We start from the raw sequence: 18124 nt of genomic DNA on the forward strand, positions 1-18124 counted from the left end.
AACATGCTGGGAAACTACCTGCAAATCCAGAGGGAATAGGATGGAAAACTACCTGAAAATCCAGAGAGGGAACAGAATGGGAAACTACCTGTAAATCCAGAGGAACAGGATGGGAAACTACCTGTAAAACCAGAGAGGGAACAGGATGGGAAACTACCGGCAAATCCAGAGCGAACAGACTGGCAAACTACCTGTACATCCAGAGGGAATAGGATGGAAAACTACCTGTAAATCCAGAGAGGGAACAGAAGGGGAAACTACCTGTAAATCCAGAGAGAGAACAGAGTGGGAAACTACTGGAAAATCCAGAGAGGGAACTGGATGGGAAACTGCCTGTAAATCCAGAGGGAACAGGATAGGAAACTACCGGAAAATCCAGAGAGGGAACTGGATGGGAAACTCCCTGTAAATCTAGAGAGGGAATAGGATGGGAAACTACCTGTAAATTAAGAGAGGGAACTGGATGGGAAACTACCTGTAAATCCAGAGAGGGAACAGGATGGGAAACTGCCTGTTCATCCAGAGAGAGAACTGGATGGGAAATTACCTGTAAATCCATAGAGCGAACAGGTTGGGAAACTGCTTGTAAATCCAGAGAGGGAACAGAATGGGAAACTACTCGCAAATCTAGTGAGGGAACTGGATGGAAAACTGCCTGTAAATCCAGAGAGGGAACAGGATGGGAAACTGCCTGTTAATCCAGAGAGAGAACTGGATGGGAAACTACCTGTAAATCCAGACAGGGAACAGGATGGGGAACGACCTGTAAATGCAGCGAGGGAACTGGAAGGGAAGCAACCTGTAAATCCAGAGAGGGAACAGGATGGGAAACTGCCTGTTAATCAGGAGAGAGAACTGGATGGGAAACTGCTAGTAAATCCAGAGAGGGAACAGGATGGAAAAGTATTCGCAAACCCGGAGAGGGAACTGGATGGAAAACTGCCTGTAAATCCAGAGAGGGAACCGGATGGGAAACTGACTGTAAATCCAGGGAGGGAACAGGAAGGGAAACTACCTGTAAATCCAGAGAGGGAACCGGATGGGAAACTGCCTGTAAATCCAGGGAGGGAACAGGAAGGGAAACTACCTGTAAATCCAGAGAGTGAACAGGTTGGGGAACAACCTGTAATTCCAGAGAGGGAACAGGATGGGAAACTGCCTGTAAACCAAAGGGAAATTTTTGGGAGACGACCGGTAAACTGAGAGAGGGAACTGGCTAGGAAACAAGCTGTAAGTCCAGAGGGGACAGAATGGGAAATTATCTGTAAATCCAGAGAGGGAACTGGGTGAGTAACTAACTGTAAATCCAGAGGGAACAGGATGGGAATCTACCTGTAAATCCAGAGGGAACAGGATGGGAAACTACCTGTAAATCCAGAGAGGGAACAGAATGGGAAACTACCTGTAAATTCAGAAGGAACTGGATGGGAAACTCCCTGTAAATCCAGATAGGCAACAGGCTAGGAAACTGTCTGTAAATCCAGGGGAAATGGATAGGAAACTACCTGTAAATCCAGAGAGGGAACTGGATGGGAAACTAACGTTAAATCCAGAGAGGGAACATGATGGGAAGCTGCCTGTAAATCCAAAGAGGGAACTGGATGGGAAACTGCCTGTAAATGCAGAGAGGGAACTGGATGGAAAACTACCTGTAAATCCAGGGAGGGAACTGGGTGGGAAACAGCCTGTAAATCCAGAGGGAACAGGAGGGAATCTACCTCTAAATCCAGTGGTAACAGGATAGGAAACAACCTGTAAATCCAGAGAGGGAACAGGATGGGACATTAACTGTAAATCCAAAGAGGGAACAGGCTGGGAACAACCTGTAAATCCAGAGAGGGATCAGGATGGGAAACTAGCTGTAAATCAAGAGGGAACAGGATGGGAAACTACCAGTAAATCCAAAGAGGGAACAAGTTGGGAAACTAAGTGTAAATCCAGACAGGGAACAAGATGGGAAACGAGCTGTATATCCAGAGGGAACAGGATAAGAAACAAGCTGTAAATCCAGAGGGAACAGAATGTGAAATTATCTGTAATTCCAGAGTGAGCAGGGTAGGAATCTATCTGCAAATCCAAAGAGGGAACAGGATGGGAAACAGCCTGTAAATCCAGAGAGGGAACAGTACAGGAAACTACCTGTAAATCCAGAGGGAACAGTTGAGGAACTAGCTAAAATCCAGAGAGGAAACAGGATGGCAAGCTTCCTGTAAATCCAGAGAGGGAACAGTATAGGAAACTACCTGTAATCCAGAGGGAACAGGATGGGAAACTACCTGTAAACCCAGAGAGGGACTGGATGGGAAACAACCTGTTAGTCCAGAGAAGGAACAGGATGCGAAACTGCCTGTAAATCCAGAGTGAACGGGATAGGAAAATACATGTAAATCCAGAAGTATCAGATGGGAAACTGCCTGTAAATCCAGAGGGAACAGGTTAGGAAACTAGCTGTAAATCCAGAGAGGGAACGGTATGGGAAACTACCTGTAAATCCAGAGAGGTAACTGAATGTGAAACTGCCTGTAAATCCAGAGAGGGAACTGGATGGGAAACTACCTGTAAATCCAGAGAGGGAACTGGATGGGAATCTACCTGTAAATCTATAGAGGGAACAGGCTGTGAAACTACCTGTTTACCCATAGAGGGAACTTGACGGGAAACTACATGTAAATCCAGAGAGGGAACATGATGGGAAACTGCCTGTAAATCCAGAGAGGGAACAGGATGGGAAACTACCTGTAAATCCAGAGAGGGAACAGGATGGAAAACTGCCTGTTAATCAAGAGAGAGAACTGGATGGGAAACTACCTGTAAATCCAGAGAAAGAACAGAATGGGAAACTATCTGTAAATCCAGATGGAACTGGATGGGAAACTACCTGTAATTCCAGAGAGGGAACAGGATGGGAAACTGCCTGTTAATCCAGAGAGAGAACTGGATGGGAAACTACCTGTAAATCCAGAGAGGGAACAGGATGGGAAACTGCCTGTTAATCCAGAGAGAGAACTGGATGGAAACTACCTGTAAATCCAGAGCAAGAACAGTATGGGAAACTACCTGTAAATCCAGATGGAACAGGATGGGAAACTACCTGTAATTCCTGAGAGGGAACCGGATGGGAAACTACCGGCAAATCCAGAGCGAACAGGCGGTGAAACTACCTGTAAATCCAGAGGGAATAAGGTGGAAAACTACCTGTAAATCCAAAGAGGGAACAGAAGGGGAATCTACCTGTAAATCCAGAGAGGGAACAGACTGGGAAACTACTGGAAAATCCAGAGAGGGAACTGGATGGGAAACTGCCTGAAAATGAAGAGGGAACAGGATAGGAAACGACCGGAAAATCCAGAGAGGGAATTCGATGGGAAACTGCCTGTAAATCCTGAGGGAACAGGATAGTAGTCTACCTGTATATTCACAGATGGAACAGGCTGTGAAACTACCTGTAAATCCAGAGAGGGAACTGGATGGGAAACTACATGTAAATCTAGAGAGGGAATAGGATGGGAAACTACCTGTAAATTAAGAGAGGGAACTGGATGGAAAACAACCTGTAAATGCCGAGAGGGAACATGATGGGAAACTACCTGTAGATCCAGAGAGGGAACAGAATGGGAAACTACCTGTAAATCCAGAGAGGGAACTGGATGGGAAACAAACTGTAAATCCAGAGAGGGAACAGGATGTGAAACTGCTTGTAAATCCAGAGAGGGAACAGAATGGGAAACTACTCGCAAATCCTGAGAGGGAACTGGATGGAAAACTGCCTGTAAATCCAGAGAGGGGACAGGGGGGAAACTACCTGCTAATCCAGAGGGAACAGGATGGGAAACTACCTGTAAACCCAGAGAGCGACTGGAGGGGAAACTACTTGTTAATCCAGAGAGGGAAGAGGATGGGAAACTACTGAAACTCCAGAGAGGGAACTGGATGGGAAACTGCCTGAAAATCCAGAGGGAAAAGGATAGGAAATGACCGGAAAATCCAGAGAGGGAATTCGATGGGAAACTGCCTGTAAATACAGAGAGAACAGGATAGTAGTCTACCTGTATATTCACAGATGGAACATTCTGTGAAACTACCTGTAAATCCAGAGAGGGAACTGGATGGGAAACTACATGTAAACCCAGAGAGGGAACTGGATGGGAAACTACCTGTAAATCTAGAGAGGGAATAGGATGGGAAACTACCTGTAAATCCAGAGAGGGAACAGGGTGTGAAACTGCTTGTAAATCCAGAGAGGGAACAGAATGGGAAACTACTCGCAAATCCAGAGAGGGAACTGGATGGAAAACTGCCTGTAAATCCAGAGATGGAACAGGATGGGAAACTACCTGTTAATCCAGAGGGAACAGGATGGGAAACTACCTGTAAACCCAGAGAGCGACTGGAGGGGAAACTACTTGTTAATCCAGAGCGGGAACAGGATGGGAAACTGCCTGTAAACCCAGAGGGAATGGGATAGGAAAATACATGTCAATCCAGAAGTATCAGGATGGGAAACTGCCTGTAAATCCAGCGGGAACAGGATAGGAAACTAGCTGTAAATCCAGAGAGGGAACGGTATGGGAGACTACCTATAAATCCAGAGAGGGAACATGATGGGAAACTACCTGTAAATCCAGACAGGGAACAGGATGGGGAACGACCTGTAAATCCAGCGAGGGAACTGGATGGGAAGCAACCTGTAAATCCAGAGAGGGAACAGGATGGGAAACAACCTGTAAATCCAGAGACGGAACTGGATGGGAAACTACCTGTTAATCCAGAGAGGAAACAGGATGGGAAACTGCCTGTTAATCAGGAGAGAGAACTGGATGGGAAACTGCCTGCAAATCCAGAGAGGGAACAGGATGGGAAAGTATTCGCAAACACAGAGAGGGAACTGGATGGAAAACTGCCTGTAAATCCAGAGAGGGAACAGAATGGGAAACTACCTGTAAATCCAGATGGAACAGGATGGGAAACTACCTGTAATTCCAGAGAGGGAACAGGATGGGAAACTACCGGCAAATCCAGAGCGAACAGGCGTGGAAACTACCTGTAAATCCAGAGGGAATAAGGTGGAAAACTACCTGTAAATCCAGAGAGAGAACATACTGGGAAACTACTGGAAAATCCAGAGAGGGAACTGGATGGGGAACTGCCTGTAAATCCAGAGGGAACAGGATAGGAAACGACCGGAAAATACAGAGAGGGAATTCGACGGGAAACTGACTGTAAATCAAGAGGGAACAGGATAGTAGTCTACCTGTATATTCAGAGATAGAACAGGCTGTGAAACTACCTGTAAATCCAGAGAGGGAACTGGATGGGAGACTACCTGTAAACCCAGAGAGGGAACTGGATGGGAAACTACCTGTAAATCTAGAGAGGGAACAGGATGGGAAACTGCCTGTAAATCCAGAGGGAACGGGATAGGAAAATACATGTCAATCCAGATGTACCAGGATGGGAAACTGCCTGTAAATCCAGAGGGAACAGGATATGAAAGTAGCTGTAAATCCAGAGAGGGAACGGTATGGGAGACTACCTATAAATCCAGAGAGGGAACAGAATGGGAAACTACTCGCAAATCCAGAGAGGGAACTGGATGGAAAACTGCCTGTAAATCCAGAGATGGAACAGGATGGGAAACTACCTGTTAATCCAGAGGGAACAGGATGGGAAACTACCTGTAAACCCAGAGAGCGACTGGAGGGGAAACTACTTGTTAATCCAGAGCGGGAACAGGATGGGAAACTGCCTGTAAACCCAGAGGGAATGGCATAGGAAAATACATGTCAATCCAGAAGTATCAGGATGGGAAACTGCCTGTAAATCCAGCGGGAACAGGGTAGGAAACTAGCTGTAAATCCAGAGAGGGAACGGTATGGGAGACTACCTATAAATCCAGAGAGGGAACATGATGGGAAACTACCTGTAAATCCAGACAGGGAACAGGATGGGGAACGACCTGTAAATCCAGCGAGGGAACTGGATGGGAAGCAACCTGTAAATCCAGAGAGGGAACAGGATGGGAAACAACCTGTAAATCCAGAGACGGAACTGGATGGGAAACTACCTGTTAATCCAGAGAGGAAACAGAATGGGAAACTGCCTGTTAATCAGGAGAGAGAACTGGATGGGAAACTACCTGCAAATCCAGAGAGGGAACAGGATGGGAAAGTATTCGCAAACACAGAGAGGGAACTGGATGGAAAACTGCCTGTAAATCCAGAGAGGGAACAGAATGGGAAACTATCTGTAAATCCAGATGGAACAGGATGGGAAACTACCTGTAATTCCAGAGAGGGAACAGGATGGGAAACTACCGGCAAATCCAGAGCGAACAGGCATGGAAACTACCTGTAAATCCAGAGGGAATAAGGTGGAAAACTACCTGTAAATCCAGAGAGAGAACATACTGGGAAACTACTGGAAAATCCAGAGAGGGAACTGGATGGGGAACTGCCTGTAAATCCAGAGGGAACAGGATAGGAAACGACCGGAAAATACAGAGAGGGAATTCGACGGGAAACTGACTGTAAATCAAGAGGGAACAGGATAGTTCTCTACCTGTATATTCAGAGATAGAACAGGCTGTGAAACTACCTGTAAATCCAGAGAGGGAACTGGATGGGAGACTACCTGTAAACCCAGAGAGGGAACTGGATGGGAAACTACCTGTAAATCTAGAGAGGGAACAGGATGGGAAACTGCCTGTAAATCCAGAGGGAACGGGATAGGAAAATACATGTCAATCCAGAAGTACCAGGATGGGAAACTGCCTGTAAATCCAGAGGGAACAGGATATGAAAGTAGCTGTAAATCCAGAGAGGGAACGGTATGGGAGACTACCTATAAATCCAGAGAGGGAACATGATGGGAAACTACCTGTAAATCCAGACAGGGAACATGATGGGGAACAACCTGTAAATCCAGCGAGGGAACTGGGTGGGAAGCAACCTGTAAATCCAGAGAGGGAACAGGATGGGAAACTGCCTGTAAATCCAGAGAGGGAATAGGATTGGAAACTACCTGTTAATCAAGAGAGGGAACTGAATGTGAAACTGCCTGTAAATCCAGAATGGGAGCTGGAGGGGAAACCACCTGTAAATTCAGAGAGGGAAATGGATGGGAAACTACCTGTAAATCTAGACAGGGAACAGGCTGTGAAACTACCTGTAAACCCACTGAGGGAACTTGATGGGAAACTACATGTAAATCCAGAGGGGGAACATGATGGGAAACTGACTGTAAATCCAGAGAGGGAACAGGATGGGAAACTACCTGTAATTCCAGAGAGGGAACAGGATGGGAAACTGCCTGTTAATCCAGAGAGGGAACAGGATGGGAAACTGCCTGTAAACCCAGAGGGAACGGGATAGGAAAATACATGTCAATCCAGAAGTATCAGAATGGGAAACTGCCTGTAAATCCAGAGGGAACAGGATGGGAAACTAGCTGTAAATCCAGAGAGGGAACGGTATGGGAGACTACCTATAAATCCAGAGAGGGAACATGATGGGAAACTACCTGTAAATCCAGACAGGGAACAGGATGGGGAACGACCTGTAAATCCAGCGAGGGAACTGGATGGGAAGCAACCTGTAAATCCAGAGAGGGAACAGGATGGGAAACTACCTTTAAATCCAGAGACGGAACTGGATGGGAAACTACCTGTTAATCCAGAGAGGAAACAGGATAGGAAACTGCCTGTTAATAAGGAGAGAGAACTGGATGGGAAACGACCTGTAAATCCAGAGAGGGAACAGGATGGGAAAGTATTCGCAAACCCAGAGAGGGAACTGGATGGAAAACTGCCTGTAAATCCAGAGAGGGAACAGAATGGGAAACTACCTGTAAATCCAGATGGAACAGGATGGGAAACTACCTGTAATTCCAGAGAGGGAACAGGATGGGAAACAACCGGCAAATCCAGAGCGAACAGGCGTGGAAACTACCTGTAAATCCAGAGGGAATAAGGTGGAAAACTACCTGTAAATCCAGAGAGAGAACATACTGGGAAACTACTGGAAAATCCAGAGAGGGATCTGGATGGGAAACTGCCTGTAAATCCAGAGGGAACAGGATAGGAAACGACAGGAAAATACAGAGAGGGAATTCGATGGGAAACTGACTGTAAATCCAGAGGGAACAGGATAGTAGTCTACCTGTATATTCAGAGATAGAACAGGCTGTGAAACTACCTGTAAACCCATTGAGGGAACTTGATGGGAACCTACATGTAAATCCAGAGGGGGAACATGATGGGAAACTGACTGTAAATCCAGAGAGGGAACAGGATGGGAAACTACCTGTAATTTCAGGGAGGGAACAGGATGGGAAACTAACGGCAAATCCAGAGCGAACAGGCAGTGAATCTACCTGTAAATTCAGAGGGAATAAGGTGGAAAACCACCTGTAAATCTAGAGAGGGAACAGGATGGGAAACTACCTGTAAATTAAGAGAGGGAACTGGATGGGAAACAAACTGTAAATGCAGAGAGGAAACAGGATGTGAAACTGCTTGTAAATCCAGAGAGGGAACAGAATGGGAAACGACTCGCAAATCCAGAGAGGGAACTGGATGGAAAACTGCCTGTAAATCCAGAGAGGGAACAGGATGGGAAACTACCTGTTAATCCAGAGGGAACAGGATGGGAAACTACCTGTAAACCCAGAGAGCGACTGGATGGGAAACTACCTGTTAATCCAGAGAGGGAACAGGATGGGAAACTGCCTGTAAATCCAGAGGGAACGGGATAGGAAAATACATGTCAATCCAGAAAAACCAGGATGGGAAACTGCCTGTAAATCCAGAGGGAACAGGATATGAAAGTAGCTGTAAATCCAGAGAGGGAACGGTATGGGAGACTACCTATAAATCCAGAGAGGGAACTGGATGGAAAACTGCCTGTAAATCCAGAGAGGGAACAGAATGGGAAACTACCTGTAAATCCAGATGGAACAGGATGGGAAACTACCTGTAATTCCAGAGAGGGAACAGGATGGGAAACTACCGGCAAATCCAGAGCGAACAGGCGTGGAAACTACCTGTAAATCCAGAGGGAATAAGGTGGAAAACTACCTGTAAATCCAGAGAGAGAACATACTGGGAAACTACTGGAAAATCCAGAGAGGGAACTGGATGGGGAACTGCCTGTAAATCCAGAGGGAACAGGATAGGAAACGACCGGAAAATACAGAGAGGGAATTCGACGGGAAACTGACTGTAAATCAAGAGGGAACAGGATAGTAGTCTACCTGTATATTCAGAGATAGAACAGGCTGTGAAACTACCTGTAAATCCAGAGAGGGAACTGGATGGGAGACTACCTGTAAACCCAGAGAGGGAACTGGATGGGAAACTACCTGTAAATCTAGAGAGGGAACAGGATGGGAAACTGCCTGTAAATCCAGAGGGAACGGGATAGGAAAATACATGTCAATCCAGAAGTACCAGGATGGGAAACTGCCTGTAAATCCAGAGGGAACAGGATATGAAAGTAGCTGTAAATCCAGAGAGGGAACGGTATGGGAGACTACCTATAAATCCAGAGAGGGAACAGAATGGGAAACTACTCGCAAATCCAGAGAGGGAACTGGATGGAAAACTGCCTGTAAATCCAGAGATGGAACAGGATGGGAAACTACCTGTTAATCCAGAGGGAACAGGATGGGAAACTACCTGTAAACCCAGAGAGCGACTGGAGGGGAAACTACTTGTTAATCCAGAGCGGGAACAGGATGGGAAACTGCCTGTAAACCCAGAGGGAATGGGATAGGAAAATACATGTCAATCCAGAAGTATCAGGATGGGAAACTGCCTGTAAATCCAGCGGGAACAGGGTAGGAAACTAGCTGTAAATCCAGAGAGGGAACGGTATGGGAGACTACCTATAAATCCAGAGAGGGAACATGATGGGAAACTACCTGTAAATCCAGACAGGGAACAGGATGGGGAACGACCTGTAAATCCAGCGAGGGAACTGGATGGGAAGCAACCTGTAAATCCAGAGAGGGAACAGGATGGGAAACAACCTGTAAATCCAGAGACGGAACTGGATGGGAAACTACCTGTTAATCCAGAGAGGAAACAGAATGGGAAACTGCCTGTTAATCAGGAGAGAGAACTGGATGGGAAACTACCTGCAAATCCAGAGAGGGAACAGGATGGGAAAGTATTCGCAAACACAGAGAGGGAACTGGATGGAAAACTGCCTGTAAATCCAGAGAGGGAACAGAATGGGAAACTACCTGTAAATCCAGATGGAACAGGATGGGAAACTACCTGTAATTCCAGAGAGGGAACAGGATGGGAAACTACCGGCAAATCCAGAGCGAACAGGCGTGGAAACTACCTGTAAATCCAGAGGGAATAAGGTGGAAAACTACCTGTAAATCCAGAGAGAGAACATACTGGGAAACTACTGGAAAATCCAGAGAGGGAACTGGATGGGGAACTGCCTGTAAATCCAGAGGGAACAGGATAGGAAACGACCGGAAAATACAGAGAGGGAATTCGACGGGAAACTGACTGTAAATCAAGAGGGAACAGGATAGTTCTCTACCTGTATATTCAGAGATAGAACAGGCTGTGAAACTACCTGTAAATCCAGAGAGGGAACTGGATGGGAGACTACCTGTAAACCCAGAGAGGGAACTGGATGGGAAACTACCTGTAAATCTAGAGAGGGAACAGGATGGGAAACTGCCTGTAAATCCAGAGGGAACGGGATAGGAAAATACATGTCAATCCAGAAGTACCAGGATGGGAAACTGCCTGTAAATCCAGAGGGAACAGGATATGAAAGTAGCTGTAAATCCAGAGAGGGAACGGTATGGGAGACTACCTATAAATCCAGAGAGGGAACATGATGGGAAACTACCTGTAAATCCAGACAGGGAACATGATGGGGAACAACCTGTAAATCCAGCGAGGGAACTGGGTGGGAAGCAACCTGTAAATCCAGAGAGGGAACAGGATGGGAAACTGCCTGTAAATCCAGAGAGGGAATAGGATTGGAAACTACCTGTTAATCAAGAGAGGGAACTGAATGTGAAACTGCCTGTAAATCCAGAATGGGAGCTGGAGGGGAAACCACCTGTAAATTCAGAGAGGGAAATGGATGGGAAACTACCTGTAAATCTAGACAGGGAACAGGCTGTGAAACTACCTGTAAACCCACTGAGGGAACTTGATGGGAAACTACATGTAAATCCAGAGGGGGAACATGATGGGAAACTGACTGTAAATCCAGAGAGGGAACAGGATGGGAAACTACCTGTAATTCCAGAGAGGGAACAGGATGGGAAACTGCCTGTTAATCCAGAGAGGGAACAGGATGGGAAACTGCCTGTAAACCCAGAGGGAACGGGATAGGAAAATACATGTCAATCCAGAAGTATCAGAATGGGAAACTGCCTGTAAATCCAGAGGGAACAGGATGGGAAACTAGCTGTAAATCCAGAGAGGGAACGGTATGGGAGACTACCTATAAATCCAGAGAGGGAACATGATGGGAAACTACCTGTAAATCCAGACAGGGAACAGGATGGGGAACGACCTGTAAATCCAGCGAGGGAACTGGATGGGAAGCAACCTGTAAATCCAGAGAGGGAACAGGATGGGAAACTACCTTTAAATCCAGAGACGGAACTGGATGGGAAACTACCTGTTAATCCAGAGAGGAAACAGGATAGGAAACTGCCTGTTAATAAGGAGAGAGAACTGGATGGGAAACGACCTGTAAATCCAGAGAGGGAACAGGATGGGAAAGTATTCGCAAACCCAGAGAGGGAACTGGATGGAAAACTGCCTGTAAATCCAGAGAGGGAACAGAATGGGAAACTACCTGTAAATCCAGATGGAACAGGATGGGAAACTACCTGTAATTCCAGAGAGGGAACAGGATGGGAAACAACCGGCAAATCCAGAGCGAACAGGCGTGGAAACTACCTGTAAATCCAGAGGGAATAAGGTGGAAAACTACCTGTAAATCCAGAGAGAGAACATACTGGGAAACTACTGGAAAATCCAGAGAGGGATCTGGATGGGAAACTGCCTGTAAATCCAGAGGGAACAGGATAGGAAACGACAGGAAAATACAGAGAGGGAATTCGATGGGAAACTGACTGTAAATCCAGAGGGAACAGGATAGTAGTCTACCTGTATATTCAGAGATAGAACAGGCTGTGAAACTACCTGTAAACCCATTGAGGGAACTTGATGGGAACCTACATGTAAATCCAGAGGGGGAACATGATGGGAAACTGACTGTAAATCCAGAGAGGGAACAGGATGGGAAACTACCTGTAATTTCAGGGAGGGAACAGGATGGGAAACTAACGGCAAATCCAGAGCGAACAGGCAGTGAATCTACCTGTAAATTCAGAGGGAATAAGGTGGAAAACCACCTGTAAATCTAGAGAGGGAACAGGATGGGAAACTACCTGTAAATTAAGAGAGGGAACTGGATGGGAAACAAACTGTAAATGCAGAGAGGAAACAGGATGTGAAACTGCTTGTAAATCCAGAGAGGGAACAGAATGGGAAACGACTCGCAAATCCAGAGAGGGAACTGGATGGAAAACTGCCTGTAAATCCAGAGAGGGAACAGGATGGGAAACTACCTGTTAATCCAGAGGGAACAGGATGGGAAACTACCTGTAAACCCAGAGAGCGACTGGATGGGAAACTACCTGTTAATCCAGAGAGGGAACAGGATGGGAAACTGCCTGTAAATCCAGAGGGAACGGGATAGGAAAATACATGTCAATCCAGAAGTACCAGGATGGGAAACTGCCTGTAAATCCAGAGGGAACAGGATATGAAAGTAGCTGTAAATCCAGAGAGGGAACGGTATGGGAGACTACCTATAAATCCAGAGAGGGAACATGATGGGAAACTACCTGTAAATCCAGACAGGGAACAGGATGGGGAACAACCTGTAAATCCAGCGAGGCAACTGGATGGGAAGCAACCTGTAAATCCAGAGAGGGAACAGGATGGGAAACTGCCTGTAAATCCAGAGAGGGAACTGGATTGGAAACTAATGTTAATCCAGAGAGGGAACTGAATGTGAAACTGCCTGTAAATCCAGAAAGGGAGCTGGATGGGAAACCACCTGTAAATTCAGAGACGGAAATGGATGGGAAACTACCTGTAAATCTAGACAGGGAACAGGCTGTGAAACTACCTGTATACCCATAGAGGGAACTTGATGGGAAACTACATGTAAATCCAAAGGGGGAACATGATGGGAAACTGACTGTAAATCCAGAGAGGGAACAGGATGGGAAACTACCTGTAATTCCAGAGGGGGAACAGAATGGGAAACTACTCGCAAATCCAGAGAGGGAACTGGATGGAAAACTGCCTGTAAATCCAGAGATGGAACAGGATGGGAAACTACCTGTTAATCCAGAGGGAACAGGATGGGAAACTACCTGTAAACCCAGAGAGCGACTGGAGGGGAAACTACTTGTTAATCCAGAGCGGGAACAGGATGGGAAACTGCCTGTAAACCCAGAGGGAATGGGATAGGAAAATACATGTCAATCCAGAAGTATCAGGATGGGAAACTGCCTGTAAATCCAGCGGGAACAGGGTAGGAAACTAGCTGTAAATCCAGAGAGGGAACGGTATGGGAGACTACCTATAAATCCAGAGAGGGAACATGATGGGAAACTACCTGTAAATCCAGACAGGGAACAGGATGGGGAACGACCTGTAAATCCAGCGAGGGAACTGGATGGGAAGCAACCTGTAAATCCAGAGAGGGAACAGGATGGGAAACAACCTGTAAATCCAGAGACGGAACTGGATGGGAAACTACCTGTTAATCCAGAGAGGAAACAGAATGGGAAACTGCCTGTTAATCAGGAGAGAGAACTGGATGGGAAACTACCTGCAAATCCAGAGAGGGAACAGGATGGGAAAGTATTCGCAAACACAGAGAGGGAACTGGATGGAAAACTGCCTGTAAATCCAGAGAGGGAACAGAATGGGAAACTACCTGTAAATCCAGATGGAACAGGATGGGAAACTACCTGTAATTCCAGAGAGGGAACAGGATGGGAAACTACCGGCAAATCCAGAGCGAACAGGCGTGGAAACTACCTGTAAATCCAGAGGGAATAAGGTGGAAAACTACCTGTAAATCCAGAGAGAGAACATACTGGGAAACTACTGGAAAATCCAGAGAGGGAACTGGATGGGGAACTGCCTGTAAATCCAGAGGGAACAGGATAGGAAACGACCGGAAAATACAGAGAGGGAATTCGACGGGAAACTGACTGTAAATCAAGAGGGAACAGGATAGTTCTCTACCTGTATATTCAGAGATAGAACAGGCTGTGAAACTACCTGTAAATCCAGAGAGGGAACTGGATGGGAGACTACCTGTAAACCCAGAGAGGGAACTGGATGGGAAACTACCTGTAAATCTCGAGAGGGAACAGGATGGGAAACTGCCTGTAAATCCAGAGGGAACGGGATAGGAAAATACATGTCAATCCAGAAGTACCAGGATGGGAAACTGCCTGTAAATCCAGAGGGAACAGGATATGAAAGTAGCTGTAAATCCAGAGAGGGAACGGTATGGGAGACTACCTATAAATCCAGAGAGGGAACATGATGGGAAACTACCTGTAAATCCAGACAGGGAACATGATGGGGAACAACCTGTAAATCCAGCGAGGGAACTGGGTGGGAAGCAACCTGTAAATCCAGAGAGGGAACAGGATGGGAAACTGCCTGTAAATCCAGAGAGGGAATAGGATTGGAAACTACCTGTTAATCAAGAGAGGGAACTGAATGTGAAACTGCCTGTAAATCCAGAATGGGAGCTGGAGGGGAAACCACCTGTAAATTCAGAGAGGGAAATGGATGGGAAACTACCTGTAAATCTAGACAGGGAACAGGCTGTGAAACTACCTGTAAACCCACTGAGGGAACTTGATGGGAAACTACATGTAAATCCAGAGGGGGAACATGATGGGAAACTGACTGTAAATCCAGAGAGGGAACAGGATGGGAAACTACCTGTAATTCCAGAGAGGGAACAGGATGGGAAACTGCCTGTTAATCCAGAGAGGGAACAGGATGGGAAACTGCCTGTAAACCCAGAGGGAACGGGATAGGAAAATACATGTCAATCCAGAAGTATCAGAATGGGAAACTGCCTGTAAATCCAGAGGGAACAGGATGGGAAACTAGCTGTAAATCCAGAGAGGGAACGGTATGGGAGACTACCTATAAATCCAGAGAGGGAACATGATGGGAAACTACCTGTAAATCCAGACAGGGAACAGGATGGGGAACGACCTGTAAATCCAGCGAGGGAACTGGATGGGAAGCAACCTGTAAATCCAGAGAGGGAACAGGATGGGAAACTACCTTTAAATCCAGAGACGGAACTGGATGGGAAACTACCTGTTAATCCAGAGAGGAAACAGGATAGGAAACTGCCTGTTAATAAGGAGAGAGAACTGGATGGGAAACGACCTGTAAATCCAGAGAGGGAACAGGATGGGAAAGTATTCGCAAACCCAGAGAGGGAACTGGATGGAAAACTGCCTGTAAATCCAGAGAGGGAACAGAATGGGAAACTACCTGTAAATCCAGATGGAACAGGATGGGAAACTACCTGTAATTCCAGAGAGGGAACAGGATGGGAAACAACCGGCAAATCCAGAGCGAACAGGCGTGGAAACTACCTGTAAATCCAGAGGGAATAAGGTGGAAAACTACCTGTAAATCCAGAGAGAGAACATACTGGGAAACTACTGGAAAATCCAGAGAGGGATCTGGATGGGAAACTGCCTGCAAATCCAGAGGGAACAGGATAGGAAACGACAGGAAAATACAGAGAGGGAATTCGATGGGAAACTGACTGTAAATCCAGAGGGAACAGGATAGTAGTCTACCTGTATATTCAGAGATAGAACAGGCTGTGAAACTACCTGTAAACCCATTGAGGGAACTTGATGGGAACCTACATGTAAATCCAGAGGGGGAACATGATGGGAAACTGACTGTAAATCCAGAGAGGGAACAGGATGGGAAACTACCTGTAATTTCAGGGAGGGAACAGGATGGGAAACTAACGGCAAATCCAGAGCGAACAGGCAGTGAATCTACCTGTAAATTCAGAGGGAATAAGGTGGAAAACCACCTGTAAATCTAGAGAGGGAACAGGATGGGAAACTACCTGTAAATTAAGAGAGGGAACTGGATGGGAAACAAACTGTAAATGCAGAGAGGAAACAGGATGTGAAACTGCTTGTAAATCCAGAGAGGGAACAGAATGGGAAACGACTCGCAAATCCAGAGAGGGAACTGGATGGAAAACTGCCTGTAAATCCAGAGAGGGAACAGGATGGGAAACTACCTGTTAATCCAGAGGGAACAGGATGGGAAACTACCTGTAAACCCAGAGAGCGACTGGATGGGAAACTACCTGTTAATCCAGAGAGGGAACAGGATGGGAAACTGCCTGTAAATCCAGAGGGAACGGGATAGGAAAATACATGTCAATCCAGAAGTACCAGGATGGGAAACTGCCTGTAAATCCAGAGGGAACAGGATATGAAAGTAGCTGTAAATCCAGAGAGGGAACGGTATGGGAGACTACCTATAAATCCAGAGAGGGAACATGATGGGAAACTACCTGTAAATCCAGACAGGGAACAGGATGGGGAACAACCTGTAAATCCAGCGAGGCAACTGGATGGGAAGCAACCTGTAAATCCAGAGAGGGAACAGGATGGGAAACTGCCTGTAAATCCAGAGAGGGAACTGGATTGGAAACTAATGTTAATCCAGAGAGGGAACTGAATGTGAAACTGCCTGTAAATCCAGAAAGGGAGCTGGATGGGAAACCACCTGTAAATTCAGAGACGGAAATGGATGGGAAACTACCTGTAAATCTAGACAGGGAACAGGCTGTGAAACTACCTGTATACCCATAGAGGGAACTTGATGGGAAACTACATGTAAATCCAAAGGGGGAACATGATGGGAAACTGACTGTAAATCCAGAGAGGGAACAGGATGGGAAACTACCTGTAATTCCAGAGGGGGAACAGGATGGGAAACTGCCTGTTAATCCAGAGAGAGAACTGGATGGGAAAATACCTGTAAATCCAGAGAAAGAACAGAATGGGAAACTACCTGTAAATCCAGATGGAACAGGATGGGAAACTACCTGTAATTCCAGAGAGGGAACAGGATGGTAAACGACCGGCAAATCCAGAGCGAACAGGCGGTGAAACTACCTGTAAATCCAGAGGGAATAAGATGGAAAACTACCTGTAAATCCAAAGAGGGAACAGATGGGGAATCTACCTGTAAATCCAGAGAGGGAACAGACTGGGAAACTACTGGGAAATCCAGAGAGGGAACTGGATGTGAAACTGCCTGAAAATCCAGAGGGAACAGGTTAGGAAACGACTGGAAAATCCAGAGAGGGAACTGGATTGGAAACTAATGTTAATCCAGAGAGGGAACTGAATGTGAAACTGCCTGTAAATCCAGAAAGGGAGCTGGATGGGAAACCACCTGTAAATTCAGAGACGGAAATGGATGGGAAACTACCTGTAAATCTAGACAGGGAACAGGCTGTGAAACTACCTGTATACCCATAGAGGGAACTTGATGGGAAACTACATGTAAATCCAAAGGGGGAACATGATGGGAAACTGACTGTAAATCCAGAGAGGGAACAGGATGGGAAACTACCTGTAATTCCAGAGGGGGAACAGGATGGGAAACTGCCTGTTAATCCAGAGAGAGAACTGGATGGGAAAATACCTGTAAATCCAGAGAAAGAACAGAATGGGAAACTACCTGTAAATCCAGATGGAACAGGATGGGAAACTACCTGTAATTCCAGAGAGGGAACAGGATGGTAAACGACCGGCAAATCCAGAGCGAACAGGCGGTGAAACTACCTGTAAATCCAGAGGGAATAAGATGGAAAACTACCTGTAAATCCAAAGAGGGAACAGATGGGGAATCTACCTGTAAATCCAGAGAGGGAACAGACTGGGAAACTACTGGGAAATCCAGAGAGGGAACTGGATGTGAAACTGCCTGAAAATCCAGAGGGAACAGGTTAGGAAACGACTGGAAAAT

The 18124-nt window shown here is 46.4% G+C and overlaps 1 protein-coding gene across 6 annotated transcripts in view; it reads right to left on the reverse strand.

Annotated features, from left to right (window-relative positions):
- LOC140408507 (glutamate receptor 2) overlaps positions 1–18124 on the reverse strand; it is a 332477-nt gene that overhangs the window by 142359 nt on the left and 171994 nt on the right. The window lies entirely within an intron of this gene.

Source organism: Scyliorhinus torazame, chromosome 3 (assembly GCF_047496885.1).
Source record: "Scyliorhinus torazame isolate Kashiwa2021f chromosome 3, sScyTor2.1, whole genome shotgun sequence".
NCBI lineage: Eukaryota > Metazoa > Chordata > Chondrichthyes > Carcharhiniformes > Scyliorhinidae > Scyliorhinus > Scyliorhinus torazame.